Source organism: Primulina tabacum, unplaced genomic scaffold (genome assembly GCF_025594145.1).
Source record: "Primulina tabacum isolate GXHZ01 unplaced genomic scaffold, ASM2559414v2 Contig1140, whole genome shotgun sequence".
Taxonomy (NCBI): Eukaryota; Viridiplantae; Streptophyta; class Magnoliopsida; order Lamiales; family Gesneriaceae; genus Primulina; species Primulina tabacum.
In genome coordinates this window covers 1-27,072 of record NW_027460120.1, presented here as the reverse complement: position 1 = coordinate 27,072, position 27,072 = coordinate 1, and the positions used below count along the sequence as shown (strand labels likewise).

General features: G+C 44.7%; 21 non-coding genes and 10 pseudogenes across 21 annotated transcripts; all 31 read right to left on the bottom strand.

Annotated features, from left to right (window-relative positions):
• Positions 1-374: 374 nt before the first annotated feature.
• On the bottom strand, positions 375-489 carry LOC142535847 (5S ribosomal RNA; annotated as a pseudogene).
• A 1,514-nt stretch (positions 490-2,003) lies between these two features.
• On the bottom strand, positions 2,004-2,121 carry LOC142535830 (5S ribosomal RNA). The gene has a single exon (XR_012817802.1). It is a non-coding gene; the product is annotated as a 5S ribosomal RNA (ribosomal RNA).
• Positions 2,122-2,805: 684 nt separating this feature from the next.
• LOC142535817 (5S ribosomal RNA) lies at positions 2,806-2,924 on the bottom strand. The gene has a single exon (XR_012817790.1). It is a non-coding gene; the product is annotated as a 5S ribosomal RNA (ribosomal RNA).
• A 682-nt stretch (positions 2,925-3,606) lies between these two features.
• Positions 3,607-3,725, bottom strand: LOC142535840 (5S ribosomal RNA). The gene has a single exon (XR_012817808.1). It is a non-coding gene; the product is annotated as a 5S ribosomal RNA (ribosomal RNA).
• A 682-nt stretch (positions 3,726-4,407) lies between these two features.
• Positions 4,408-4,525, bottom strand: LOC142535821 (5S ribosomal RNA). Its single transcript, XR_012817794.1, has one exon. It is a non-coding gene; the product is annotated as a 5S ribosomal RNA (ribosomal RNA).
• Positions 4,526-5,200: 675 nt separating this feature from the next.
• LOC142535823 (5S ribosomal RNA) lies at positions 5,201-5,317 on the bottom strand. The gene has a single exon (XR_012817796.1). It is a non-coding gene; the product is annotated as a 5S ribosomal RNA (ribosomal RNA).
• A 677-nt stretch (positions 5,318-5,994) lies between these two features.
• On the bottom strand, positions 5,995-6,112 carry LOC142535848 (5S ribosomal RNA). Its single transcript, XR_012817809.1, has one exon. It is a non-coding gene; the product is annotated as a 5S ribosomal RNA (ribosomal RNA).
• Positions 6,113-6,794: 682 nt separating this feature from the next.
• Positions 6,795-6,914, bottom strand: LOC142535828 (5S ribosomal RNA). Its single transcript, XR_012817800.1, has one exon. It is a non-coding gene; the product is annotated as a 5S ribosomal RNA (ribosomal RNA).
• A 692-nt stretch (positions 6,915-7,606) lies between these two features.
• Positions 7,607-7,722, bottom strand: LOC142535834 (5S ribosomal RNA). Its single transcript, XR_012817806.1, has one exon. It is a non-coding gene; the product is annotated as a 5S ribosomal RNA (ribosomal RNA).
• A 1,843-nt stretch (positions 7,723-9,565) lies between these two features.
• Positions 9,566-9,687, bottom strand: LOC142535839 (5S ribosomal RNA; annotated as a pseudogene).
• Positions 9,688-10,371: 684 nt separating this feature from the next.
• On the bottom strand, positions 10,372-10,489 carry LOC142535820 (5S ribosomal RNA). The gene has a single exon (XR_012817793.1). It is a non-coding gene; the product is annotated as a 5S ribosomal RNA (ribosomal RNA).
• A 679-nt stretch (positions 10,490-11,168) lies between these two features.
• On the bottom strand, positions 11,169-11,286 carry LOC142535837 (5S ribosomal RNA; annotated as a pseudogene).
• Positions 11,287-11,969: 683 nt separating this feature from the next.
• On the bottom strand, positions 11,970-12,092 carry LOC142535845 (5S ribosomal RNA; annotated as a pseudogene).
• Positions 12,093-12,775: 683 nt separating this feature from the next.
• Positions 12,776-12,897, bottom strand: LOC142535833 (5S ribosomal RNA). Its single transcript, XR_012817805.1, has one exon. It is a non-coding gene; the product is annotated as a 5S ribosomal RNA (ribosomal RNA).
• Positions 12,898-13,575: 678 nt separating this feature from the next.
• LOC142535826 (5S ribosomal RNA) lies at positions 13,576-13,693 on the bottom strand. The gene has a single exon (XR_012817799.1). It is a non-coding gene; the product is annotated as a 5S ribosomal RNA (ribosomal RNA).
• Positions 13,694-14,382: 689 nt separating this feature from the next.
• On the bottom strand, positions 14,383-14,504 carry LOC142535835 (5S ribosomal RNA). The gene has a single exon (XR_012817807.1). It is a non-coding gene; the product is annotated as a 5S ribosomal RNA (ribosomal RNA).
• A 688-nt stretch (positions 14,505-15,192) lies between these two features.
• LOC142535841 (5S ribosomal RNA) lies at positions 15,193-15,314 on the bottom strand (annotated as a pseudogene).
• Positions 15,315-16,001: 687 nt separating this feature from the next.
• On the bottom strand, positions 16,002-16,118 carry LOC142535819 (5S ribosomal RNA). The gene has a single exon (XR_012817792.1). It is a non-coding gene; the product is annotated as a 5S ribosomal RNA (ribosomal RNA).
• A 661-nt stretch (positions 16,119-16,779) lies between these two features.
• On the bottom strand, positions 16,780-16,901 carry LOC142535825 (5S ribosomal RNA). The gene has a single exon (XR_012817798.1). It is a non-coding gene; the product is annotated as a 5S ribosomal RNA (ribosomal RNA).
• A 679-nt stretch (positions 16,902-17,580) lies between these two features.
• Positions 17,581-17,701, bottom strand: LOC142535844 (5S ribosomal RNA; annotated as a pseudogene).
• A 727-nt stretch (positions 17,702-18,428) lies between these two features.
• Positions 18,429-18,552, bottom strand: LOC142535838 (5S ribosomal RNA; annotated as a pseudogene).
• A 1,053-nt stretch (positions 18,553-19,605) lies between these two features.
• Positions 19,606-19,726, bottom strand: LOC142535831 (5S ribosomal RNA). The gene has a single exon (XR_012817803.1). It is a non-coding gene; the product is annotated as a 5S ribosomal RNA (ribosomal RNA).
• A 675-nt stretch (positions 19,727-20,401) lies between these two features.
• LOC142535836 (5S ribosomal RNA) lies at positions 20,402-20,521 on the bottom strand (annotated as a pseudogene).
• Positions 20,522-21,202: 681 nt separating this feature from the next.
• Positions 21,203-21,322, bottom strand: LOC142535818 (5S ribosomal RNA). The gene has a single exon (XR_012817791.1). It is a non-coding gene; the product is annotated as a 5S ribosomal RNA (ribosomal RNA).
• A 688-nt stretch (positions 21,323-22,010) lies between these two features.
• On the bottom strand, positions 22,011-22,131 carry LOC142535822 (5S ribosomal RNA). Its single transcript, XR_012817795.1, has one exon. It is a non-coding gene; the product is annotated as a 5S ribosomal RNA (ribosomal RNA).
• A 682-nt stretch (positions 22,132-22,813) lies between these two features.
• On the bottom strand, positions 22,814-22,932 carry LOC142535849 (5S ribosomal RNA). The gene has a single exon (XR_012817810.1). It is a non-coding gene; the product is annotated as a 5S ribosomal RNA (ribosomal RNA).
• A 681-nt stretch (positions 22,933-23,613) lies between these two features.
• Positions 23,614-23,731, bottom strand: LOC142535824 (5S ribosomal RNA). The gene has a single exon (XR_012817797.1). It is a non-coding gene; the product is annotated as a 5S ribosomal RNA (ribosomal RNA).
• A 681-nt stretch (positions 23,732-24,412) lies between these two features.
• Positions 24,413-24,530, bottom strand: LOC142535842 (5S ribosomal RNA; annotated as a pseudogene).
• Positions 24,531-25,214: 684 nt separating this feature from the next.
• On the bottom strand, positions 25,215-25,333 carry LOC142535829 (5S ribosomal RNA). The gene has a single exon (XR_012817801.1). It is a non-coding gene; the product is annotated as a 5S ribosomal RNA (ribosomal RNA).
• A 694-nt stretch (positions 25,334-26,027) lies between these two features.
• LOC142535832 (5S ribosomal RNA) lies at positions 26,028-26,145 on the bottom strand. Its single transcript, XR_012817804.1, has one exon. It is a non-coding gene; the product is annotated as a 5S ribosomal RNA (ribosomal RNA).
• A 670-nt stretch (positions 26,146-26,815) lies between these two features.
• LOC142535846 (5S ribosomal RNA) lies at positions 26,816-26,932 on the bottom strand (annotated as a pseudogene).
• Positions 26,933-27,072: the final 140 nt, after the last annotated feature.

The window sequence follows — 27,072 nt, the reverse complement described above, 5'->3', positions numbered from 1 at the left end:
AAATAGAAAAAAAAATAAGAAGAAGGAAATCAAATGTAAAGCTATTATTATGCCTGGGATACGATAAAATGGAACGGAATCGAATTTCGAACTTCCTAAGCGGATTTCTGAGGAAACGAAAGCTTAACAGAAGCGGTAAATCGCAAATTAGAGGGTCTTAGAGAAGGAATTCGGCTAAAATCTCGTCAGCTCATTGCGTAGTAATGAGTCTCGTCCGTTTGCCGTTTACAATCAAATTAGCCTACAATTTTGTCCAAATCGGGCAGTGCCCGAGCTACTTTCATTTACATGTCTTATATGGTCCGATCGAGATTCAGATGATTGAGCCGAAAATCGTCTGTCAACAAGTAATCAAAAATAGAAAAACACGAAAAAGGGTGCAACACGAGACTTCCCAGGGGGTCACCCATCCAGTACTGCTTCGCCCAAGCACGCTTAACTTCGGGTAGTTCTGATGGGATCCGGTGCATTAGTGTGGATGACGCACCCGACATTGAGTGGGATGTTTATTCTTATATCCCTCGAGTACGTGTGGTGGGCGGCGATGGACAACACGCGGCACTGCTCTCGCCCAATCATAACCATGAAGTTAAGCGTTCTGGCGCGATGGCAGAGCTAGGATGGGGACCTCCCTGGGAAGACCTCGTGTCGCGACCGTTTACGTAAATTATGGATTAAAACAGTCGAAATAATTGTTTTAATGAGTTAACCGTCTCCGGAGTATCTGCGTCATACCCTTCCGCACAGAACGGCTCACGACAACAAAAATCGATAAATGTTCCCAGAAAATAGAAAAAAAAATAAGAAGAAGGAAAATAACGAATGTAAAGCTATTATTATGCCTGGGATACGATAAAATGGAACCGGAATCGAATTTCGAACTTCCTAAGCGGATTTCTCGAGAAACGAAAGCTTAACAGAAGCGGTAAATCGCAAATTAGAGGGTCTTAGAGAAGGAATTCGGCTAAAATCTCGTCAGCTCATTGCGTATAATGAGTCTCGTCCGTTTGCCCGTTTACAATCAAATTAGGCCTACATTTTGTCCAAATCCGGCAGTGCCCGAGCTACTTTTCATTCACATGTCTTATCTGGTCCCGATCGAGATTCAGATGATTTGAGCCGAAAATCGTCTGTCAACACAGTAACTCCAAAATAGAAAACACTGAAAAGGGTTGCAACACGAGGACTTCCCCGCGGGGGTAACCATCCTATTAATGATCTCCGTCCCAAGCCCGCTTCCACTTCGGAAGTTCTTGATGAGCAATCCGGATGCATTCATTGCTGGTATGATCGCACACCCGACATTGAGTGGGATGTTTATTCTTATATCCCTCGAGTTACGTGCTGGACTTTGGGGCGCGCAATGGACAACACGCGGGCACTGCTGCATCGTCCACTCATAACCACATGACGTTAAGTTTCTGGCCGCGAGGGCCAGAGAGCTAGTTGGCGTATTGGACCTCCCTTGAGGGAAGACCTCGTGTCCGACCTGTTTACGTAAATTCTGGATAATAACAGTCGAAATAATTGTTTTAATGAGTTAACCGTCTCGGAGTAATCTGCGTCATACCCTTCCGCACAGAACCGGCTCACGACAACAAAATCGATAAATGTTCCCAGAAAATAGAAAAAAAATAAGAAGAAGGAAATAACGAATGTAAAGCTATTATTATGCCTGGGATACGATAAAATGGAACCGGAATCGAATTTCGAACTTCCTAAGCGGATTTCTCGAGGAAACGAAAGCTTAACAGAAGCGGTAAATCGCAAATTAGAGGGTCTTAGAGAAGGAATTCGGCTTAAAATCTCGTCAGCTCATTGCGTAGTAATGAGTCTCGTCCGTTTGCCCGTTTACAATCAAATTAGCCTACAATTTTGTCCAAATCCGGCAGTGCACGAGCTACTTTCATTTCACATGTCTTATCTGGTCCCGATCGAGATTCAGATGATTTGAGCCGAAAATCGTCTGTCAACAAGTAATCAAAATAGAAAAACACGAAAAAGGGTTGCAACACGAGGACTTCCCAGGGGGTCACCATCCTAGTACTGCTCTCGCCCAAGCACGCTTAACTTCGGAGTTCTGATGGGATCCGGTGCATTAGTGCTTGTATGATCGCACCGACATTGAGTGGGATGTTTATTCTTATATCCCTCGAGTACGTGTGGACGCGGGCGGCGATGGACAACACGCGGCACTGCTTCTCGCCCAATCATAACCACGAAGTTAAGCGTTCTGGCGCGATGGCAGAGTAGGTATGGGTGACCTCCCTGGAAGGACCTCGTGTCGCGATCCGTTTACGTAAATTATGGATAAAACAGTCGAAATAATTGTTTTTAATGAGTTAACCGTCTCCGGAGTAATCTGCGTCATACCCTTCCGCACAGAACGGCTCACGACAACAAAAATCGATAATGTTCCCAGAAAATAGAAAAAAAAATAAGAAGAAGGAAATAACGAATGTAAAGCTATTATTATGCCTGGGATACGATAAAATGGAACCGGAATCGAATTTCGAACTTCCTAAGCGGATTTCTCGAGGAAACGAAAGCTTAACAGAAGCGGTAAATCGCAAATTAGAGGGTCTTAGAGAAGGAATTCGGCTAAAATCTCGTCAGCTCATTGCGTAGTAATGAGTCTCGTCCGTTTGCCCGTTTACAATCAAATTAGCCTACAATTTTGTCCAAATCCGGCAGTGCCCGAGCTACTTTCATTTCACATGTCTTATCTGGTCCCGATCGAGATTCAGATGATTTGAGCCGAAAATCGTCTGTCAACAAGTAATCAAAAATAGAAAAACACGAAAAGGGGTGCAACACGAGGACTTCCCAGGGGGTCACCCATCCTAGTACTGCTCTCGCCCAAGCACGCTTAACTTCGGAGTTCTGATGGGATCCGGTGCATTAGTGCTGGTATGATCGCACCCGACATTGAGTGGGATGTTTATTCTTATATCCCTCGAGTACGTGTGGAGCGGGCGGCGATGGACAACACGCGGCACTGCTCTCGCCCAATCATAACCATGAAGTTAAGCGTTCTGGCGCGATGGCAGAGCTAGGATGGGTGACCCCCCTGGGAAGACCTCGTGTCGCGACCGTTTACGTAAATTATGGATTAAACAGTCGAAATAATTGTTTTTAATGAGTTAACCGTCTCCGGAGTAATCTGCGTCATACCCTTCCGCACAGAATCGGCTCACGACAACAAAAATCGATAAATGTTCCCAGAAAATAGAAAAAAAATAAGAAGAAGGAAATAACGAATGTAAAGCTATTATTATGCCTAGGATACGATAAAATGGAACCGGAATCGAATTTCGAACTTCCTAAGCGGATTTCTCGAGGAAACGAAAGCTTAACAGAAGCGGTAAATCGCAAATTAGAGGGTCTTAGAGAAGGAATTCGGCTAAAATCTCGTCAGCTCATTGCGTAGTAATGAGTCTCGTCCGTTTGCCGTTTACAATCAAATTAGCCTACAATTTTGTCCAAATCGGCAGTGCCCGAGCTACTTTCATTTCACATGTCTTATCTGGTCCCGATCGAGATTCAGATGATTTGAGCCGAAAATCGTCTGTCAACAAGTAATCAAAAATAGAAAAACACGAAAAGGGGTTGCAACACGAGGACTTCCCAGGGGGTCACCCATCCTAGTACTGCTCTCGCCCAAGCACGCTTAACTTCGGAGTTCTGATGGGATCCGGTGCATTAGTGCTAGTATGATCGCACCCGACATTGAGTGGGATGTTTATTCTTATATCCCTCGAGTACGTGTGGAGCGGGCGGCGATGGACAACACGCGGCACTGCTCTCGCCCAATCATAACCATGAAGTTAAGCGTTCTGGCGCGATGGCAGAGCTAGGATGGGTGACCTCCCTGGGAAGACCTCGTGTCGCGACCGTTTACGTAAATTATGGATAAAACAGTCGAAATAATTGTTTTTAATGAGTTAACCGTCTCCGGAGTAATCTGCGTCATACCCTTCCGCACAGAACCGGCTCACGACAACAAAAATCGATAATGTTCCCAGAAAATAGAAAAAAAAATAAGAAGAAGGAAAATAACGAATGTAAAGCTATATTATGCCTGGGATACGATAAAATGGAACCGGAATCGAATTTCGAACTTCCTAAGCGGATTTCTCGAGGAAACGAAAGCTTAACAGAAGCGGTAAATCGCAAATTAGAGGGTCTTAGAGAAGGAATTCGGCTAAATCTCGTCAGCTCATTGCGTAGTAATGAGTCTCGTCCGTTTGCCCGTTTACAATCAAATTAGCCTACAATTTTGTCCAAATCCGGCAGTGCCCGAGCTACTTTCATTTCACATGTCTTATCTGGTCCCGATCGAGATTCAGATGATTTGAGCCGAAAAATCGTCTGTCAACAAGTAATCAAAAATAGAAAACACGAAAAAGGGTGCAACACGAGGACTTCCCAGGGGGTCACCCATCCTAGTACTGCTCTCGCCCAAGCACGCTTAACTTCGGAGTTCTGATGGATCCGGTGCATTAGTGCTGGTATGATCGCACCCGACATTGAGTGGGATGTTATTCTTATATCCCTCGAGTACGTGTGGACGCGGGCGGCGATGGACAACACGCGGCACTGCTCTCGCCCAATCATAACCACTGAAGTTAAGCGTTCTGGCGCGATGGCAGAGCTATGATGGGTGACCTCCCTGGGAAGACCTCGTGTCGCGACGTTTACGTAAATTATGGATAAAACAGTCGAAATAATTGTTTTAATGAGTTAACCGTCTCCGGAGTAATCTGGTCATACCCTTCCGCACAGAACCGGCTCACGACAACAAAAATCGATAAATGTTCCCAGAAAATAGAAAAAAATAAGAAGAAGGAAATAACGAATGTAAAGCTATTATTATGCCTGGGATACGATTAAATGGAACCGGAATCGAATTTCGAACTTCCTAAGCGGATTTCTCGAGGAAACGAAAGCTTAACAGAAGCGGTAAATCGCAAATTAGAGGGTCTTAGAGAAGGAATTCGGCTAAAATCTCGTCAGCTCATTGGTAGTAATGAGTCTCGTCCGTTGCCCGTTTACAATCAAATTAGCCTACAATTTTGTCCAAATCCGGCAGTGCCTCGAGCTACTTTCATTCACATGTCTTATCTAGTCCCGATCGAGATTCAGATGATTTGAGCCGAAATCGTCTGTCAACAAGTAATCAAAAATAGAAAACACGAAAAGGGTGCAACACGAGGACTTCCCGGGGTCACCCATCCTAGTACTGCTCTCGCCCAAGCACGCTTAACTTCGGAGTTCTGATGGGATCCGGTGCATTAGTGCTGGTATGATCGCACCGACATTGAGTGGGATGTTTATTCTTATATCCCTCGAGTACGTGTGGACGCGGGCGGCGATGGACAACACGCGGCACTGCTCTCGCCCAATATAACCATGAAGTTAAGCGTTCTTGGCGCGATGGCAGAGCTAGGATGGGTGACCTCCCTGGGAAGACCTCGTGTCGCGACCGTTTACGTAAATTATGGATAAAACAGTCGAAATAATTGTTTTTATGAGTTAACCGTCTCAGGAGTAATCTGCGTCATACCCTTCGCACAGAACCGGCTCACGACAACAAAAATCGATAAATGTTCCCAGAAAATAGAAAAAAAATAAGAAGAAGGAAATAACGAATGTAAAGCTATTATTATGCCTGGATACGATAAAATGGAACCGGAATCGAATTTCGAACTTCCTAAGCGGATTTCTCGAGGAAACGAAAGCTTAACAGAAGCGGTAAATCGCAAATTAGAGGGTCTTAGAGAAGGAATTCGGCTAAAATCTCGTCAGCTCATTGCGTAGTAATGAGTCTCGTCCGTTTGCCCGTTTACAATCAAATTAGCCTACAATTTTGTCCAATCCGGCAGTGCCCGAGCTACTTTCATTTCACATGTCTTATCTGGTCCGATCGAGATTCAGATGATTTGAGCCGAAAATCGTCTGTCAACAAGTAATCAAAATAGAAAAACACGAAAAGGGGTGCAACACGAGGACTTCCAGGGGGTCACCCATCCTAGTACTGCTCTCGCCCAAGCACGCTTAACTTCGGAGTTCTGATGGGATCCGGTGCATTAGTGCTGGTATGATCGCACCCGACATTGAGTGGGATGTTTATTCTTATATCCCTCGAGTACGTGTGGAGCGGGCGGCGATGGACAACACGCGGCACTGCTCTCGCCCAATCATAACCATGAAGTAAGCGTTCTGGCGCGATGGCAGAGCTAGGATGGGTGACCTCCCTGGGAAGACCTCGTGTCGCGACGTTTACGTAAATTATGGATAAAACAGTCGAAATAATTGTTTTTAATGAGTTAACCGTCTCCGGAGTAATCTGCGTCATACCCTTCCGCACAGAACCGGCTCACGACAACAAAAATCGATAAATGTTCCCAGAAAATAGAAAAAAAAATAAGAAGAAGGAAATAACGAATGTAAAGCTATTATTATGCCTGGATACGATAAAATGGAACCGGAATCGAATTTTCGAACTTCCTAAGCGGATTTCTCGAGGAAACGAAAGCTTAACAGAAGCGGTAAATCGCAAATTAGAGGGTCTTAGAGAAAGAATTCGGCTAAAATCTCGTGAGCTCATTGCGTAGTAATGAGTCTCGTCCGTTTGCCCGTTTACAATCAAATTAGCCTAAAATTTTGTCCAAATCCGGCAGTGCCCGAGCTATTTTCATTTCACATGTCTTATCTGGTCCCGATCGAGATTCAGATGATTTGAGCCAAAATCGTCTGTCAACAAGTAATCAAAAATAGAAAAACACGGAAAAGGGGTGCAACACGAGGACTTCCCAGGGGGTCAATCCATCCTATTACTGCTTTCGCCCAAGCACGCTTAACTTCGGAGTTCTGATGGGATCCGGTGCATTAGTGCTGGTATGATCGCACCCGACATGAGTGGGATGTTTATTCTTATATCCCTCGAGTACGTGTGGAGGGTCGGCGGCGATGGACAACACGCGGCACTGCTCTCGCCCAATCCTAACATGAAGTTAAGCGTTCTTGGCGCGAATGGCAGAGCTAGGATGGGTGACCTCCCTGGGAAGACCTCGTGATCGCGACGTTTACGTAACTTATGGATAAAACAGTCGAAATAATTGTTTTTAATGAGTTAACGTCTCCGGAGTAATCTGCGTCATACCCTTCCGCACAGAACCGGCTCACGACAACAAAAATCGATAAATGTTCCCAGAAAATAGAAAAAAAATAAGAAGAAGGAAATAACGAATGTAAAGCTATTATTGCCTCGGATACGATAAAATGGAACCAGAATCGAATTTCGAACTTCCTAAGCGGATTTCTCGAGGAAACCGAAAGCTGAACAGAAGCGGGTAAATCGCCAAATTAGAGGGTCTTTAGAGAACGAATTCGGCCTAAAATCTCGTCAGCTCATTGCGTAGTAATGAGTCTCGTCCGTTTGCCCGTTTACAATCAACTTAGCCTACAATTTTGTCCACAATCGGCAGTGCCCGAGCTACTTTCATTTCACATGTCTTATCTGGTCCTCGATCGAGATTCAGATGATTTGAGCCGAAAATCGTTTTGTCAACAAGTAATCAAAAATAGAAAAACACGGAAACAGGGGTTGCAACACGAGGACTTCCCAGGGAGTCACCCATCTAGTACTGCTCTCCCAAGCACGCTTAACTTCGGAGTTCTGATGGGATCCGGTGCATTAGTGCTGGTATGATCGCACCCGACATTGATGGGATGTTTATTCTTATATCCCTCGAGACGTGTGGAGCGGGCGGCGATGGACAACACGCGGCACTGCTCTCGCCCAATCATAACCATGAAGTTAAGCGTTCTGGCGCGATGGCAGAGTTAGGATGGGTGACCTCCCTGGGAAGACCTCGTGTCGCGACCATTTACGTAAATTATGGATAAAATAGTCGAAATAATGTTTTAATGAGTTCACCGTCTCCGGAGTAATCTGCGTCATACCCTTCCGCACAGAACCGGCTCACGACAACAAAAATCGATAAATGTTCCCAGAAAATAGAAAAAAAATAAGAAGGAAATAACGAATGTAAAGCTATTATTATGCCTGGGATACGATAAAATGGAACAGGAATCGAATTTCGAACTCCTAGCGGATTTCTCGAGGAAAACGAAAGCTAACAGAAGCGGTAAATCGCAAATTAGAGGGTCTTAGAGAAGGAATTCGGCTAAAACTCGTCAGCTCATTGCGTAGTAATGAGTCTCGTCGTTTGCCCGTTTAGAATCAAATTAGCCTACAATTTTGTCCAAATCGGCAGTGCCCGAGCTACTTTCATTTCACAGTTTTATCTGGTCCCGATCGAGATCAGATGATTTGAGTCATCTGCGTCATACCCTTCCGCCAAAACCGGCTCACGACAACAAAAATCGATAAATGTTCCCAGAAAATAGAAAAAAAAATAAGAAGAAGGAAATAACGAATGTAAAGCTATTATGCCTGGGATACGATAAAATGGAACCGGAATCGAATTTCGAACTTCCTAAGCGGATTTCTCGAGGAAACGAAAGCTTAACAGAAGCGGTAAATCGCAAATTAGAGGGTCTTAGAGAAGGAATTCGGCTAAAATCTCGTCAGCTCATTGCGTAGTAATGAGTCTCGTCCGTTTGCCGTTTACAATCAAATTAGCCTACAATTTTGTCCAAATCCGGCAGTGCCCGAGCTACTTTCATTTCACATGTCTTATCTGGTCCCGATCGAGATTCTGATGATTTGAGCCGAAAATCGTCTGTCAACAAGTAATCAAAAATAGAAAAACACGAAAAGGGTGCAACACGAGGACTTCCCAGGGGGTCACCCATCCTTAACTTCGGAGTTCTGATGGGATCCGGTGCATTAGTGCTGGTATGATCGCACCCGACATTGAGTGGGATGTTTATTCTTATATCCCTCGAGTACGTGTGGAGCGGGCGGCGATGGACAACACGCGGCACTGCTCTCGCCCAATCATAACCATGAAGTTAAGCGTTCTGGCGCGATGGCAGAGGTAGGATGGGTGACCTCCCTGGGAAGACCTCGTGTCGCGACCGTTTACGTAAAATATGGATAAAACAGTCGAAATAATTGTTTTTAATGAGTTAACCTGCTCCGGAGTAATCTGCTTCATACCCTTCCGCACAGAACGGCTCACGACAAAAAAAATCGATAAATGTTTCCCAGAAAATAGAAAAAAATAAGAAGAAGGAAATAACGAATGTAAAGCTATTATTATGCCTCGGATACGATAAAATGGAACCGGAATCGAATTTCGAACTTCCTAAGCGGATTTTCTCGAGAAAACGAAGCTTAACAGAAGCGGTAAATCGCAAATTAGAGGGTCTAGAGAAGGAATTTCGCTAAAATCTCGTCAGCATCATTGCGTAGTAATGAGTCTCGTCCGTTTGCCCGTTTACAATCAATTAGCCTAGAATTTTGTCCAAATCCGGCAGTGCCCGAGCTACTTTCATTTCACATGTCTTATCTGGTCCCGATCGAGATTCAGATGATTTGAGCGAAACTCCGTCTGTCAACAGTTAATCAGGAAATAGAAAAAAACACGAAAAGGGGGTGCAACACGAGGACTTCCCAGGGGGCTCATCCATCCTAGTACTGCGCTTTCGCCCAAGCACGCTTAACTTCGGAGTTTCTGATGGGATCGGTGCATTAGTGCTGGTATGATCGCACCGACATTGAGTGGGATGTTTATTCTTATATCCCTCGAGTACGTGTGATGCGGGCGGCGATGGACACACACGCGGCACTGCTCTCGCCCAATCATAACCATAGAAGTTAATCGTTCTGGCGCGATGGCAGAGCTAGGATGGTTGACCTCCCTGGGAGACCTCGTGTCGCGACCGTTTACGTAAATTATGGATAAAACAGTCGAAATAATTGTTTTTAATGAGTTGCACCGTCTCCGGAGTAATCTGCGTCATACCCTTCCGCCACCAGAAACCGGCTCACGAAACAAAAATCGATAATGTTCGCAGAAAATAGAAAAAAATAAGAAGAAGGAATTAACGAATGTAAAGCTATTATTATGCCTCGGATACGATAAAATGGAACCGGAATCGAATTTTCGAACTTTCTAAGCGGATTTCCGAGAAACGAAAGCTTAACAGAAGCGGTTAAATCGCAAATTAGAGGGTCTTAGAGAAGGAATTCGGCTAAAATCTCGTCAGCTCATTGCGTAGTAATGAGTCTCGTCCGTTTGCCCGTTTACAATCAAATTAGCCTACAATTTTGTCCAAATCCGGCAGTGCCCGAGCTACTTTCATTTCACATGTCTTATCTGGTCCCGATCGAGATTCAGATGATTTGAGCCGAAAATCGTCTGTCAACAAGTAATCAAAAATAGAAAAACACGAAAAAGGGTGCAACACGAGGACTTCCCAGGGGGTCACCCATCCTAGTATGCTCTCGCCCAAGCACGCTTAACTTCGGAGTTCTGATGGGATCCGGTGCATTAGTGCTGGTATGATCGCACCCGACATTGAGTGGGATGTTTATTCTTATATCCTCGAGTACGTGTGGAGCGGGCGGCGATGGACAACACGCGGCACTGCTCTCGCCCAATCATAACCATGAAGTTAAGCGTTCTGGCGCGATGGCAGAGTAGGATGGGTGACCTCCCTGGGAAGACCTCGTGTCGCGACCGTTTACGTAAATTATGGATAAAACAGTCGAAATAATTTTTTTAATGAGTTAACCGTCTCCGGAGTAATCTGCGTCATACCCTTCCGCACAGAACCGGCTCACGACAACAAAAATCGATAAATGTTCCCAGAAAATAGAAAAAAAAAATAAGAAGAAGGAAATAACGAATGTAAAGCTATTATTATGCTTGGATACGATAAAATGGAACCGGAATCGAATTTCGAACTTCCTAAGCGGATTTCTCGAGGAAACGAAAGCTTAACAGAAGCGGTAAATCGCAAATTAGAGGGTCTTAGAGAAGGAATTCGGCTAAAATCTCGTCAGCTCATTGCGTAGTAATGAGTCTCGTCCGTTTGCCGTTTACAATCAAATTAGCCTACAATTTTGTCCAAATCGGCAGTGCCGAGCTACTTTCATTTCACATGTCTTATCTGGTCCCGATCGAAATTCAGATGATTTGAGCCGAAAATCGTCTGTCAACAAGTAATCAAAAATAGAAAAAACACGAAAAGGGTTGCAACACGAGGAATTCCCAGGGGTCACCCATCCCAGTGCTGCTCTAGCCCAAGCACGCTTAACTTCGGAGTTCTGATGGGATCCATGGCATTAGTGCTGGTATGATCGCACCCGACATTGAGTGGGATGTTTATTCTTATATCCCTCGAGTACGTGTGGAGCGGGCGGCGATGGACAACACGCGGCACTGCTCTCGCCAATCATAACCATGAAGTTAAGCGTTCTGGCGCGATGGCAGAGCTAGGATGGGTGACCTCCCTGGGAAGACCTCGTGCGCGACCGTTTACGTAAATTCTAGAATAACAAGTCGAAATAATTGTTTTTAATGATGTTAACCGTCTCCGGAGTAATCTGCGTCATACCCTTCGCACAGAACCGGCTTCACGACAACAAAAATCGATAAATGTTGCAGAAAATAGAAAAAAAAATAAAGAAGAAGGAAATAACGAATGTAAGCTATTATTTATGCTCTAGGATACGATAAATGGAACCGAATCGAATTTTCGAACTTCCTAAGAGGATTTCTCGAGGAAACGAAAGCTTAACAGAAGCGGTAAATCGCAAATTAGAGGGTCTTAGAGAAGGAATTCGGCTAAATCTCGCAGCTCATTGTGTAGTAATGAGTCTCGTCCGTTTGCCCGTTTACAATCAAATAGCCTACAATTTTGTCCCAATCCGGCAGTGCCCGAAGCTACTTTCATTTCACTGTCTGATCTGGTCCCGATCGAGATTCAGATGATTTGAGCCGAAACTCGTCTTTCAACAAGTAATCAGAAAATAGAAAAACACGAAAAAGGCGTTGCAACCACGAGGACTTCCCAGGAGGATCACCCATCCTAAGTACTGCTCTCAGCCAAGCACGCATTAACTTCGGAGTTCTGAATGGATCCGGTGCATTAGTGCTGGTATGATCGCACCCGACATGAGTGGGATGTTTATTCTTATATCCCTCGAGTACGTGTGGAGCGGGCGGCGATGGACAACACGCGGCACTGCTCTCGCCCAATCATACCATGAAGTTAAGCGTTCTGGCTCGATGGCAGAGCTAGGATGGGTGACCTCCCTGGGAAGACCTCGTGTCGCGACCGTTTACGTAAATTATCGATAAAACAGTCGAAATAATTGTTTTTATGAGTTGACCGTCTCCGGAGTAATCTGCGTCATACCCCTTCCGCACAGAACCGGCTCACTACACAAAAATCGATAAATGTTGGCAGAAAAATAAAAAAAAAATAAGAAGAAGGAAATAACGAATGTAAAGCTATTATTATTGTAGGATACGATAAAATGGAACCAGAATCGAATTCGAACTTCCTAAGAGGATTTTTCGAGGAACAGAAAGCTTAACAGAATGCGGTAAATCGACAAATTAGAGGGTCTTAGAGAACAGAATTCGGCTAAATCTCGTCAGCTCATTGCGTAGTAATGAGTCTCGTCCGTTTGCCCGTTTACATCAAATTAGCCTAGCATTTTGTCCAAATCCGGGCAGTGCCCGGAGCTACTGTCATTTCACATTGTCTTATATGGTCCGATCCGAGATTCAGATGATTTGAGCCGAAAATCGTCTGTCAACAAGTAATCAAAAATAGAAAAAACCGAAAAAGGGTGCAACACGAGGACTTCCCAGGGGGTAACCCCATCCTAGTACTGCTCTCTAGCCCAAGCACGCTTAACTTCGGAGTTCTGATGGGATCCGGTTCATTAGTGCTGGTATGATCGCACCCGACATTGAGTGGATGTTTATTCTTATATCCTCGAGTACGTGTGGAGCGGGCGGCGATGGACAACACGCGGCACTGCTCTCGCCCAATCATAACCAGAAGTTAAGCGTTCTGGCGCGATGGCAGAGGTAGGATGGGTGACCTCCCTGGGAAGACCTCGTGTCGCGCTCGTTTACGTAAATTAGGATTAAACAGTCGAAATAATTGTTTTTAATGAGTTAACCGTCTCCGGAGTAATCTGCGTCATACCCCTTCCGCACAGAACCGGCTCACGACAACAAAAATCGATAAATGTTCCAGAAAATAGAAAAAAAAATAAGAAGAAGGAAATAACGAATGTAAAGCTATTATTAGTTAGTGGATACGATAAAATGGAACCAGAATCGAATTTCGAACTTCCTAAGCGGATTTCTCGAGGAAACGAAAGCTAACAGAAGCGGTAAATCGCAATTAGAGGGTCTTAGAGAAGGAATTCGGCTAAAATCTCGTCAGCTCATTGCGTAGTAATGAGTCTCGTCCGTTTGCCCGTTTACAATCAAATTAGCCTACAATTTTGTCCAAATCCGGCAGTGCCCGAGCTACTTTCATTTCACATGTCTTATCTGGTCCCGATCGAGATTCAGATGATTTGAGCCGAAAATCGTCTGTCAACAAGTAATCAAAAATAGAAAACGACGAAAAAGGGTGCAACACGAGGACTTCCCAGGGGGTCACCCATCCTAGTACTGCTCTCGCCCAAGCCGCTTAACTTCGGAGTTCTGATGGGATCCGGTGCATTAGTGCTGGTATGATCGCACCGACATTGAGTGGGATGTTTATTCTTATATCCCTCGAGTACGTGTGGACGCGGGCGGCGATGGACAACACGCGGCACTGCTCTCGCCCCAATCATAACCATGAAGTTAAGCGTTCTGGCGCGATGGCATAGCTAGGATGGGTGACCTCCCTGGGAAGACCTCGTTTCGCGACCTGTTTTACGTAATTATAGATAAAACATCGAAATAATTGTTTTTAATGAGTTTTGACCGTCTCCGGAGTAATCTGCGTCATACCCTTCCGCACAAGAACCGGCTCACGACAACAAAAATCGATAAATGTTGCGCAGAAAATAGAAAACAAAATAAGAAGAAGGAAATAACGAATGTAAAGCATATTATTATGTCTAGGATACGATAAAATGAACCAGAATCGAATTTCGAACTTCCTAAGAGGATTTTTCGAGGTAAACGAAAGCTTAACAGAAGGCGGTACATCGCAATTAGAGGGTCTTAGAGAAGGAATTCGGCTAAAAATCTCGTCAGCTCATTGCGTAGTAATGAGTCTCGTCCGTTTGCCCGTTTACAACAAATTATCCTACAATTTTGTCCAAATCCGGCAGTGCCCGAGCTACTTTCATTTCACAATGTCTTATTGGTCCCGATCGAGATTCAGATGATTTGAGCCGAAAATCGTCTGTCAACAAGTAATCAAAATAGAAAAACACGAAAGGGGTTGCACACACGAGGACTTCCCAGGGGGTCACCCATCCTAGTACTGCTCTCGGCCCAAGCATCGCTTAACTTCGGAGTTCTGATGGGATCCGGTGCATTAGTGCTGGTATGATCGCACCCGACATTGAGTGGGATGTTTATTCTTATATCCCTCGAGTACGTGTGGAGCGGGCGGCGATGGACAACACGCGGCACTGCTCTCGCCCCAATCATAACACATGAAGTTAAGCGTTCTGGCGCGATGGCAGAGGCTAGGATGGGTGACCTCCCTGGGAAGACCCTCGTGTCGCGACCGGTTTACCGTAAATTATAGATAAAACAGTCGAAATAATTGTTTTTAATTAGTTGACCGTCTCCGGAGTAATCTGCGTCATACCCTTCCGCACAGAACCGGCTCACGACAACAAAAATCGATAAATGTTGCAGAAAATAAAAAAAAATAAGAAGCAGGAAATAACGAATGTTAAAGCTATTATTATTCTTAGGATACGATAAAATGGAACCAAATCGAATTTCGAACTTCCTAAGCGGATTTTTCGAGGAAACGAAAGCTTAAACAGAAGCGGTAAATCGCAAATTAGAGGGTCTTAGAGAAGGAATTTCGGCCTAAATCTCGTCAGCTCATTGCGTAGTAATGAGTCTCGTCCGTTTGCCCGTTTACAATCAAATTAGCCTACAATTTTGTCCAAATCCGCAAGTTGCCCGAGCTACTTTCATTTCACTTGTCTTGTCTGGTCCCGATCGAGATTCAGATGATTGAGCCGAAAATCGTCTTTCAACAAGTAATACAAATAGAAAAACACGAAAAAGGGTGCAACACGAGGACTTCCCATGGGGTCACCCATCCTAATACTGCTCTCGCCCAAGTCACGCATCTACTTCGGAGTTCTGAATGGATCTCGGTGCATTAGTGCTGGTATGATCGCACCCGACATTGAGTGGGATGTTTATTCTTATATCCCTCGAGTACGTGTGGATGCGGGCGGCGATGGACAACACGCGGCACTGCTTCTCGCCCAATAATAACCAATGAAGTTAAGCGTTCTGGCGCGATGAGGCATAGGTAGTATGGGTTGACCTCCCTGGGAAGACCTCGTGTCGCGATCGTTTACGTAAATTATGGATAAAACAGTCGAAATAATTGTTTTAATTAGTTAACCGTCTCCGGAGTAATCCTGCGTCATACCCTTCCGCACAGAACCGGCTCACGACAACAAAAATCGATAAATGTTCCCAGAAAATAGAAAAAAAAATAAGAAGAAGGAAATAACGAATGTAAAGCTATTATTATGCCTGGGATACGATAAAATGGAACCGGAATCGAATTCGAACTTCCTAGCGGATTTCTCGAGGAAACTGAAAGCTTAACAGAAGCGGTAAATCGCAATTAGAGGGTCTTAGAGAAGGAATTCGGCTAAAATCCGTCATCTCATTGCGTAGTAATGAGTCTCGGTCCGTTTGCCCGTTACAATACAAATTAGCCTACAATTTTGTCCAAATCCGGCAGTGCCCGAGCTACTTTCATTTCACATGTCTTATCTGGTCCCGATCGAGATTCAGATGATTTGAGAAAATCGTCTGTCAACAAGTAACAAAATAAAATAGAAAAACACGAAAAGGGTGCAACACGAGGACTTCCCAGGGGGTCACCCATCCTAGTACCTCTCGCCCAAGCACGCTTAACTTCGGAGTTCTGATGGGATCCGGTGCATTAGTGCTGGTATGATCGCACCGACATTGAGTGGGATATCCCTCGAGTACGAGCGGGCGGCGATGGACAACACGCGGCACTGCTCTCGCCCAATCATAACCATGAAGTTAAGCGTTCTGGCGCGATGGCAGAGCTAGGATGGGTGACCCCTGGGAAGACCTCGTGTCGCGACGTTTACGTAAATTATGGATAAAACAGTCGAAATAATTTTTTAATGAGTTAACCGTCTCCGGAGTAATCTGCGTCATACCCTTCCGCACAGAACCGGCTCACGACAAACAAAAATCGATAAATGTTCCCAGAAAATAAAAAAAAATAAGAAGAAGGAAATAACGAATGTAAAGCTATTATATTCCTTGGATACGATAAAATGGAACCCGAATCGAATTTAAGAACTTCCTAAGCGGATTTCTCGAGAAAACGAAAGCTTAACAGAAGCGGTAAATCGCAAATTAGAGGGTCTTAGAGAAGGAATTCGGCTAAAAATCTCGTCAGCTCATTGCGTAGTATGAGTCTCTTCCGTTTGCCCGTTTACAATCAAATTAGCCTACAATTTTGTCCAAATCCGGCAGTGCCCGAGCTACTTTCATTTCACATGTCTTATCTGGTCCCGATCGAGATTCAGATGATTTGAGCCGAAAATCGTCTGTCAACAAGTAATCAAAAAATAGAAAAACACGAAAAAGGGTGCAACAACGAGGACTTCCCAGGGGGTCACCCATCCTAGTACTAGCGTCTAGCCCAAGCACGCTTAACTTCGGAGTTCTGATGGGATCCGGTGCATTAGTGCTGGTATGATCGCACCCGACATTGAGTGGGATGTTTATTCTTATATCCCTCGAGTACGTGTGGAGCGGGCGGCGATGGACAACACGCGGCACTGCTCTCGCCCAATCATAACCATGAAGTTAAGCGTTCTGGCGCGATGGCAGAGCTAGGATGGGTGACCATCCCAGGGAAGACCTCGTGTCGCGACCGTTACGGTAAATTATGGATAAAACAGTCGAAATAATTGTTTTTAATGAGTTAACCGTCTCGGAGTAATCTGCGTCATACCCTTCCGCACAGAACCGGCTCACGACAACAAAATCGATAAATGTTCCAGAAAAATAGAAAAAAAATAAAAGAAGGAAATAACGAATGTAAAGCTATTATTATGCCTTGGATACGATAAAATGGAACCGGAATCGAATTTCGAACTTCCTAAGCGGATTTCTCGAGGAAACGAAAGCTTAACAGAAGCGGTAAATCGCAAATTAGAGGGTCTTAGAGAAGGAATTCGGCTAAAATCTCGTCAGCTCATGCGTAGTAATGAGTCTCGTCCGTTTGCCGTTTACAATCAAATTATGCCTACAATTTTGTCAAATCCGGCAGTGCCCGAGCTACTTTCATTTCACATGTCTATCTGGTCCCGGATCGAGATTCAGATGATTTGAGCCGAAACTCGTCTGTCAACAAGTAATCAGAAATAGAAAAACACGAAAAGGGGTGCAACACGAGGACTTCCCAGGGGGTTCACCCATCCTAGTACTAGCTCTCGCCACACGCACGCTTAACTTCGAGTTCTGATGGGATCCGGTGCATTAGTGCTGGTGATGACGCACCCGACATTGAGTGGATGTTTATCTTTATATCCCTCGAGTACGTGTGGAGCTGGGCGGGACACGGCGTGGACAACAGCGGCACTGCTCTCCCACAATAAACCAATGAAGTAAGCGTTCTGGCGCGATGGGCAGATGCTAGATGGGTGACCTCCCTGGGAAAGACCTCGTGTCGCGATCCGTTTACGTAAATTATATGGATAAAAAGTCGAAATAATTGTTTTTAATGAGTTGACCGTCTCCGGAGTAATCTGCGTCATACCCTTCCGCACAGAACGACTCACGACAACAAAAATCGAATAAATGTTCCGCAAGAAAATAGAAAAAAAAATAAGAAGAAGGAAATAACGAATGTAAAGCTATTACTTATTGCTTAGGCATACGATATTTTTATAAAGTGGAACCAGAATCGAATGTTCGAACTTTCCTAAGAGGATTTTCTCGAGGAAACGGCAAGCTTAACAGAAGCGGTAAATCGCAGACTTAGAGGGTCTTAGAGAAGGAATTCGGCTTCTACAAATCTCGTCATAACTCATTGCGTAGTATTCTGAGTCTCGTCGTTTGCCCGTTTACAATCAATTAGCCTACGACTTTTGTTCAAATTCCGGCAGTGCCCCCTGAGCATCTTTCATTTCACATGTTCTTATCTGGGTCCCGATCGCGATTCAGATATTTGAGCCCGAAAACTCGTTCTTGTCAAACGTAATCAAATTAGAAAAACAACGGAAAAGGGAGTGGCAACCGATGAACTTCACACAGGGGGTCACCCATCCTAGTACTGCACTTTCGCCCAAGCACGCTTAACTTCGGAGTTCTGATGGGATCCGGATGCATTAGTGCTGGTATGATCGCACCAGACATTGAGTGTGGATGTTTATTCTTATATCCCTCGTGTACGTGTGGAGCGGGCGGCGATGGAACACGCGGCACTGCTCTCGCCCAATCATAACCATGAAGTTAAGCGTTCTGGCGCGATGGCAGAGGTAGGATGGGTGACCTCCCTGGGAAGACCTCGTGTCGCGACCGTTTACGTAAATTATGGATTAAAACAGTCGAAATAATTGTTTTTAATGAGTTCACCGTCTCCGGAGTAATCTGCGTCATACCCTTCCGCCCAAGAACCGGCTCACGACAACAAAAATCGATAAATGTTCGCAGAAATAGAAAAAAAAATAAGAAGAAGGAAATAACGAATGTAAAGCTAGTTATAGTGCCTTGGGATACGATAAAATGGAACCGGAATCGAATTTCGAACTTCCTAAGCGGATTTCTCGAGGAAACGAAAGCTTAACAGAAGCGGTAAATCGCAAATTAGAGGGTCTTAGAGAAGAATTCGGCTAAAATCTCGTCAGCTCATTGCGTAGTAATGAGTCTGTCCGTTTGCCCGTTTACAATCAAATTAGCCTACAATTTTGTCCAAATCCGGCAGTGCCCGAGCTACTTTCATTTCACATGTCTTATCTGGTCCCGATCGAGATTCAGATGATTTGAGCCGAAAATCGTCTGTCAACAAGTAATCAAAAATAGAAAAACACGAAAAGGGGTGCAACACGAGGACTTCTATGAATGTAAAGCTATTATTATTCCTGGGATACGATAAAATGGATCCGGAATCGAATTTCGAACTTCCTAAACGGATTTTTTGGAAACGAAACATTAACAGAAGTTGTAAATCGCAACTTAGGGTCTTAGAGAAGAAATTTAGCTAAAATCTCGCGAGCACTTTGCGGAGTAATGAGTCTCGTCCGTTTGCCCGTTTACAATAAAATTAGCCTACAATTTTGTCCAAATCAGGCAGTACCCGAGCTACGCTGATTTCACATGTCTTATTTGGTCCCGATCGAGATTCAGATGATTTGAGCAGAAAATCGTCCGTCAACAAGTAATCAAAAATAGAAAAACACGAAAAGGGGTGCAACACGAGGACTTCCCAGGTGGTCACCGATCCTAGTACTGCGCTTTCGCCCAAGCACGCTTAACTTCGGAGTTCTGATGGGATCCGGTGCATTAGTGCTGGTATGATCGCACTCGACATTGAGTGGGATGTTTATTCTTATATCCCTCGAGTACGTGTGGAGCGGGCGGCGATGGACAACACGCGGCACTGCTCTCGCCCAATCATAACCATGAAGTTAAGCGTTCTGGCGCGATGGCAGAGCTAGGATGGGTGACCTCCCTGGGAAGACCTCGTGTCGCGACCGTTTACGTAAATTATGGATAAAACAGTCGAAATAATTGTTTTTAATGAGTTACGTCTCCGGAGTAATCTGCGTCATACCCTTCGCACAGAACGGCTCACGACAACAAAACGATAAATGTTCGCAGAAAATAAAAAAAATCAAATAAGAAGCACGTAATAACGAATGTAAAGCTATTATTATTGCTTAGGATACGATAAAATGGAACCAGAAATCGAATTTCGAACTTCCTAGAGGATTTTATCGAGAAACGAAAGCTTAACAGAAGCTGTAAATCGCAAATTAGAGGGTCTTAGAGAAGGAATTCGGCTAAAATCCGTCAGCTCATTGCGTAGTAATGAGTCTCGTCCGTTTGCCCGTTTACAATCAACTTAGCTACAATTTTTTCCAAATCCGGCAGTGCCCGAGACTTTTCATTCACATGTCTTGTCTGGTCCCGATCGAGATTCAGATGATTGAGCCGAAAATCGTCTTTTCAAAAGTAATCAAAATAGAAAAACACGAAAAGGGGTGCAACACGAGGACCTTCCCAGGGGGTTCACCATCCTAGTACTGCTTCTCGCCCAAGCACGCTTAACTTCGGAGTTCTGATGGGATCCGGTGCATTAGTGTGGTATGATCGCACCCGACATTGAGTGGGATGTTTATTCTTATATCCCTCGAGTACGTGTGGAGCGGGCGGCGATGGACAACACGCGGCACTGCTCTCGCCCAATCATAACCATGAAGTAAGCGTTCTGGCGCGATGGCAGAGGTAGGATGGGTGACCTCCCTGGGAAGACCTCGTGTCGCGACCGTTTACGTAAATTATGGATAAAACAGTCGAAATAATTGTTTTTAATGAGTTACCGTCTCCGGAGTAATCTGCGTCATTACCCTTCCGCACAGAACCGGCTCACGACAACAAAAATCGATAAATGTTCCCAGAAATAGAAAAAAAATAAGAAGAAGGAAATAAGAATGTAAAGCTATTATTATGCCTCGGGATACGATAAAATGGAACCGAATCGAATTTCGAACTTCCTAAGCGGATTTCTCGAGGAAACGAAAGCTTAACAGAAGCGGTAAATCGCAAATTAGAGGGTCTTAGAGAAGGAATTCGGCTAAATCTCGTCAGCTCATTGCGTAGTAATGAGTCCTCGTCCGTTTGCCCGTTTACAATCAAATTAGCCTAGAATTTTGTCCAAATCCGGCAGTGCCCGAGCTACTTTCATTTCACAATGTCTTATCTGGTCGCGATCGAGATTTAGATGATTTGAGCCGAAACTCGTCTGTCAACATGTAATCAGAAATAGAAAAACACGTAAAGGGGTGCAACACGAGGACTTCCCAGGGGGTCACCCATCCTAGTACTGCTCTTCGCCCAAGCACGCTTAACTTCGGAGTTCTGATGGGATCCGGTGCATTAGTGCTGGTATGATCGCACCCGACATTGAGTGGGATGTTTATTCTTATATCCCTCGAGTACATGTGGAGCGGGCGGCGATGGACAACACGCGGCACTGCTCTCGCCCAATCATAACCATGAAGTTAAGCGTTCTGGCGCGATGGCAGAGCTAGGATGGGTGACCTCCCTGGAAGACCTCGTATCGCGACCGTTTTACATAAATTATTGGATAAAACAGTAGAAATAATTGTTTTTAATGAGTTAACCGTCTCCGGAGTAATCTGTCGTCATACCCTTCCGCACAGAATCGGCTCACGACAACAAAAATCGATAATGTTCCCAGAAAATAGAAAAAAAATAAGAAGAAAGGAAATAACGAATGTAAAGCTATTATTATGGCCTCGGGATACGATAAAATGGAACCGGAATCGAATTTCGAACTTCCTAAGCGGATTTCTCGAGGAAACGAAAGCTTAACAGAAGCGGTAAATCGCAATTAGAGGGTCTTAGAGAAGGAATTCGGCTAAAAATCTCGTCAGCTCATTGCGTAGTAATGAGTCTCGTCCGTTTGCCCGTTTACAATCAAAATTAGCCTACAATTTTGTCCAAATCCGGCAGTGCCCGAGCTACTTTCATTTCACATGTCTTATCTGGTCCCGATCGAGATTCAGATGATTTGAGCCGAAACTCGTCTGTCAACAAGTAATCAGAAATAGAAAAACACGAAAAGGGGTGCAACACGAGGACTTCCCAGGGGGTCTCCCATCCTAGTACTGCGCTTTCGCCCAAGCACGCTTAACTTCGGAGTTCTGATGGGATCCGGTGCATTAGTGCTGGTATGATCGCACCCGACATTGAGTGGGATGTTTATTCTTATATCCCTCGAGTACGTGTGGAAGCGGGCGGCGATGGACAACACGCGGCACTGCTCTCGCCCAATCATAACCATGAAGTTAAGCGTTCTGGCCGCGATGGCAGAGCTAGGATGGGTGACCTCCCTGGGAAGACCTCGTGTCGCGACCGTTTACGTAAATTATAGATAAAACAGTCGAAATAATTGTTTTTAATGAGTTGACCGTCTCCGGAGTAATCTGCGTCATACCCTTCCGCACAGAACCGGCTCACGACAACAAAAATCGATAAATGTTGGCAGAAAATAAAAAAAAATAAGAAGAAGGAAATAACGAATGTAAAGCTATTATTATGTTAGGATACGATTAAAATGGAACCAGAATCGAATTTCGAACTTCCTAAGAGGATTTTTCGAGGAAACGAAAGCTTAACAGAAGCGGTAAATCGCAAATTAGAGGGTCTTAGAGAAGGAATTCGGCTAAAATCTCGTCAGCTCATTGCGTAGTAATGAGTCTCGTCCGTTTGCCCGTTTACAATCAAATTAGCCTACAATTTTGTCCAAATCCGGTAGTGCCCGAGCTTTTCATTTCACTTGTCTTGTCTAGTCCCGATCGAGATTCAGATGATTTGAGCCGAAAATCGTCTTTCAACAAGTAATCACAAATAGAAAAACACGAAAAAGGGTGCAACACGAGGACTTCCCATGGGGTCGCCCATCCTAGTACTGCTCTCGCCCAAGCACGCTTAACTTCGGAGTTCTGATGGGATCCGGTGCATTAGTGCTGGTATGATCGCACCGACATTGAGTGGGATGTTTATTCTTATATCCCTCGAGTACGTGTGGAGCGGGCGGCGATGGACAACACGCGGCACTGCTCTCGCCCAATCATAACCATGAAGTCAAGCGTTCTAGCGCGATGGCATAGCTAGGATGGGTGACCTCCCTGGGAAGACCTCGTATCGCGACCGTTTACGTAAATTATGGATAAAACATTCGAAATAATTTTTTTTAATGAGTTAACCGTCTCCGGAGTAATCTGCGTCATACCCTTCCGCACAGAACCGGCTCACGACAACAAAAATCGATAAATTTTCCCAGAAAATAGAAAAAAAATAAGAAGAAGGAAATAACGAATGTAAAGCTATTATTATGCCTCGGATACGATAAAATGGAACCGGAATCGAATTTCGAACTTCCTAAGAGGATTTCTCGAGAAAACGATAGCTTAACAGAAGCGGTAAATCGCAAATTAGAGGGTCTTAGAGAAGGAATTCGGCTAAAATCTCGTCAGCTCATTGCGTAGTAATGAGCCTCGTCCGTTTGCCCGTTTACAATCAAATTAGCCTAGAATTTTGTCCAAATCCGGCAGTGCCCGAGCTACTTTCATTTCACAAGTCTTATCTGGTCCCGATCGAGATTTAGATGATTTGAGCCGAAACTCGTCTGTCAACAAGTAATCAGAAATAGAAAAACACGAAAGGGGTGCAACACGAGGACTTCCCAGGGGGGCACCCATCCTAGTACTGCTCTCGCCCAAGCACGCTTAACTTCGGAGTTCTGATGGGATCGGTGCATTAGTGCTGGTATGATCGCACCCGACATTGAGTGGGATGTTTATTCTTATATCCCTCGAGTACGTGTGGAGCGGGCGGCGATGGACAACATGCGGCACTGCTCTCGCCCAATCATAACCATGAAGTTAAGCGTTCTGGCGCGATGGCAGAGGTAGGATGGGTGACCTCCCTGGGAAGACCTCGTGTCGCGACTGTTTACGTAAATTATAGATGAAACAGTCGAAATAATTGTTTTTAATCAGTTGACCGTCTCCGGAGTAATCTGCGTCATACCCTTCCGCACAGAACCGGCTCACGACAACAAAAATCGATAAATGTTCGCAGAAAATAAAAAAAAATAAGAAGAAGGAAATAACGAATGTAAAGCTATTATTATTCTTAGGATACGATAAAATGGAACCAGAATCGAATTTCGAACTTCCTAAGAGGATTTTTCGAGGAAACGAAAGCTTAACAGAAGCGGTGAATCGCAAATTAGAGGGTCTTAGAGAAGGAATTCGGCTAAAATCTCGTCAGCTCATTGCGTAGTAATGAGTCTCGTCCGTTTGCCCGTTTACAATCAAATTAGCCTACAATTTTGTCCAAATCCGGCAGTGCCCGAGCTACTTTCATTTCACTTGTCTTGTTTGGTCCCGATCGAGATTCAGATGATTTGAGCCGAAAATCGTCTTTCAACAAGTAATCAAAAATAGAAAAACACGAAAAGGGTGCAACACGAGGACTTCCCAGGGGGTCACCCATCCAATACTGCTCTCGCCCAATCTACGCATAACTTCGGAGTTCTGAAGGATCCGGTGCATTAGTGCTGGTATGATCGCACCTGACATTGAGTGGGATGTTTATTCTTATATCCCTCGAGTACGTGTGGACGGGCGGCGATGGACAACACGCGGCACTGCTCTCGCCCAATCATAACCATGAAGTTAAGCGTTCTGGCGCGATGGCAGAGCTTAGGATGGGTGACCTCCCTGGGAAGACCTCGTGTCGCGACCGTTTACGTAAATTATAGATAAAACAGTCGAAAATAATTGTTTTTAATGAGTTGACCGTCTCCGGAGTAATCTGCGTCATACCCTTCCGCACAGAACCGGCTCACGACAACAAAAATCGATAAATGTTGGCAGGAAAATAAAAAAAAATAAGAAGAAGGAAATAACGAATGTAAAGCTATTATTATTGTTAGGATACGATAAAATGGAACCAGAATCGAATTTCGAACTTCCTAAGAGGATTTTTTCGAGGGAAACGAAAGCTTAACAGAAGCGGTAAATCGCAAATTAGAGGGTCTTAGAGAAGGAATTCGGCTAAAATCTCGTCAGCTCATTGCGTAGTAATGAGTCTCGTCCGTTTTCCCGTTTACAATCAAATTAGCCTACAATTTTGTCCAAATCCGGTAGTGCCTGAGCTTTTCATTTCACTTGTCTTGTCTAGTCCCGATCGAGATTCAGATGTTTTGAGCCGAAAATCGTCTTTCAACAAGTAATCACAAATAGAAAAACACGAAAAAGGGTGCAACACGAGGACTTCCCTTGGGGTCGCCCATCCTAGTACTGCTCTCGCCCAAGCACGCTTAACTTCGGAGTTCTGATGGGATCCGGTGCATTAGTGCTGGTATGATCGCACCCGACATTGAGTGGGATGTTTATTCTTATATCCCTCGAGTACGTGTGGAGCGGGCGGCGCTGGACAACACGCGGCCACTGCTCTCCGCACCCATCATAACCCTGAAGCTCAAGCGTTTCTAGCGCGATGGCATCGCTAGGATGGTGACCTCCCTGGGAAGACCTCGCTATCGCGAACGGTTACGGTAAATTATGGATAAAACATTCGAAATAATTTTTTTAATGAGTTAACCGTCTCCGGTAGTAATCTGCGTCATACCCTTCCGCACAGAACCGGCTCACGACAACAAAAATCGATAAATGTTCCCAGAAAATAGAAAAAAAAATAAGAAGAAGGAAATAACGAATGTAAGCTATTATATGCCTTCGGATACGATTAAAATGGAACCGAATCGAATTTCGAACTTCCTAAGAGGATTTCTCGAGGAAAACGATAGCTTAAAGAAGCGGTAAATCGCAAATTAGAGGGTATGTAGAGAAGGAATTCGGACTAAACATCTCGTCAGCTCATTGCGTAGAATGAGCCTCGTCCGTTTGCCGTTTTCCATATCAAATTAGCCCCTAGACTTTTGTCCAAACTACGGCAGTGCCCGAGCTACTTTCATTTCACAAGTCTTATCTGGTCGCCCGATCGAGATTTAGATGATTGAGACGAAATCGTCTGTCAACAAGTAATCAGAAATAGAAAACACGAAAGGGGTTGCAACACGCTGGACTTCAAGGGGGTCCCCATCCTAGTACTGCTCTCGCCCAAGCACGCTTAACTTCGGAGTTCTGATGGGATCCGGTGCATTAGTGCTGGTATGATCGCACCCGACATTGAGTGGGATGTTTATCTTATATCCCTCGAGTACGTGTGGAGCGGGCGGCGATGGAAAACATGCGGCATGCTCGCCCAATCATAACCATGAAGTTAAGCGTTCTGGCGCGATGGCAGAGTAGGATGGGTGACCTCCCTGGGAAGACTCGTGTCGCGATGTTTACGTAAATTATAGATGAAACAGTCGAAATAATTGTTTTAATCAGTTGGACCGTCTCCGGAGTAATCTGCGTCATACCCTTCCGCACAGAACCGGCTCACGACAACAAAAATCGATAAATGTTCGCAGAAAATAAAAAAAAATAAGAAGAAGGAAATAACGAATGTAAAGCTATTTATTGTTAGGATACGATAAAATGGAACCAGAATCGAATTTCGAACTTCCTAAGAGGATTTTTCGAGGAAACGAAAGCTTAAACAGAAGCGGTGAATCGCAAATTAGAGGGTCTTAGAGAAGGAATCGGCTAAAATCTCGTCAGCTCATTGCGTAGTAATGAGTCTCGTCGTTTGCCGTTTACAATCAAATTAGCCTACAATTTTGTCCAAATCGGCAGTGCCCGAGCTACTTTCATTTCACTGTCTTGTTTGGTCCGATCGAGATTCAGATGATTTGAGCCGAAAAATCGTCTTTCAACAAATAATCAAAATAGAAAAAACACGAAAAAAGGGTGCAACCGAGGACTTCCCAGGGGGTCACCCATCCCAATACTGCTCTCGCCCAATCTCGCATAACTTCGGAGTTCTGAAAGGATCCGGTGCATTAGTGTGGTATGATCGCACCGAGTTGAGTGGGATGTTATTCTTAATCCCTCGAGTACGTGTGGAGCGGGCGGCGATGGAAAACACGCGGCACTGCTCTCGCCCAATCATAACCATGAAGTTAAGCGTTCTGGGCGGATGGCAGAGCTAGGATGGGTGACCT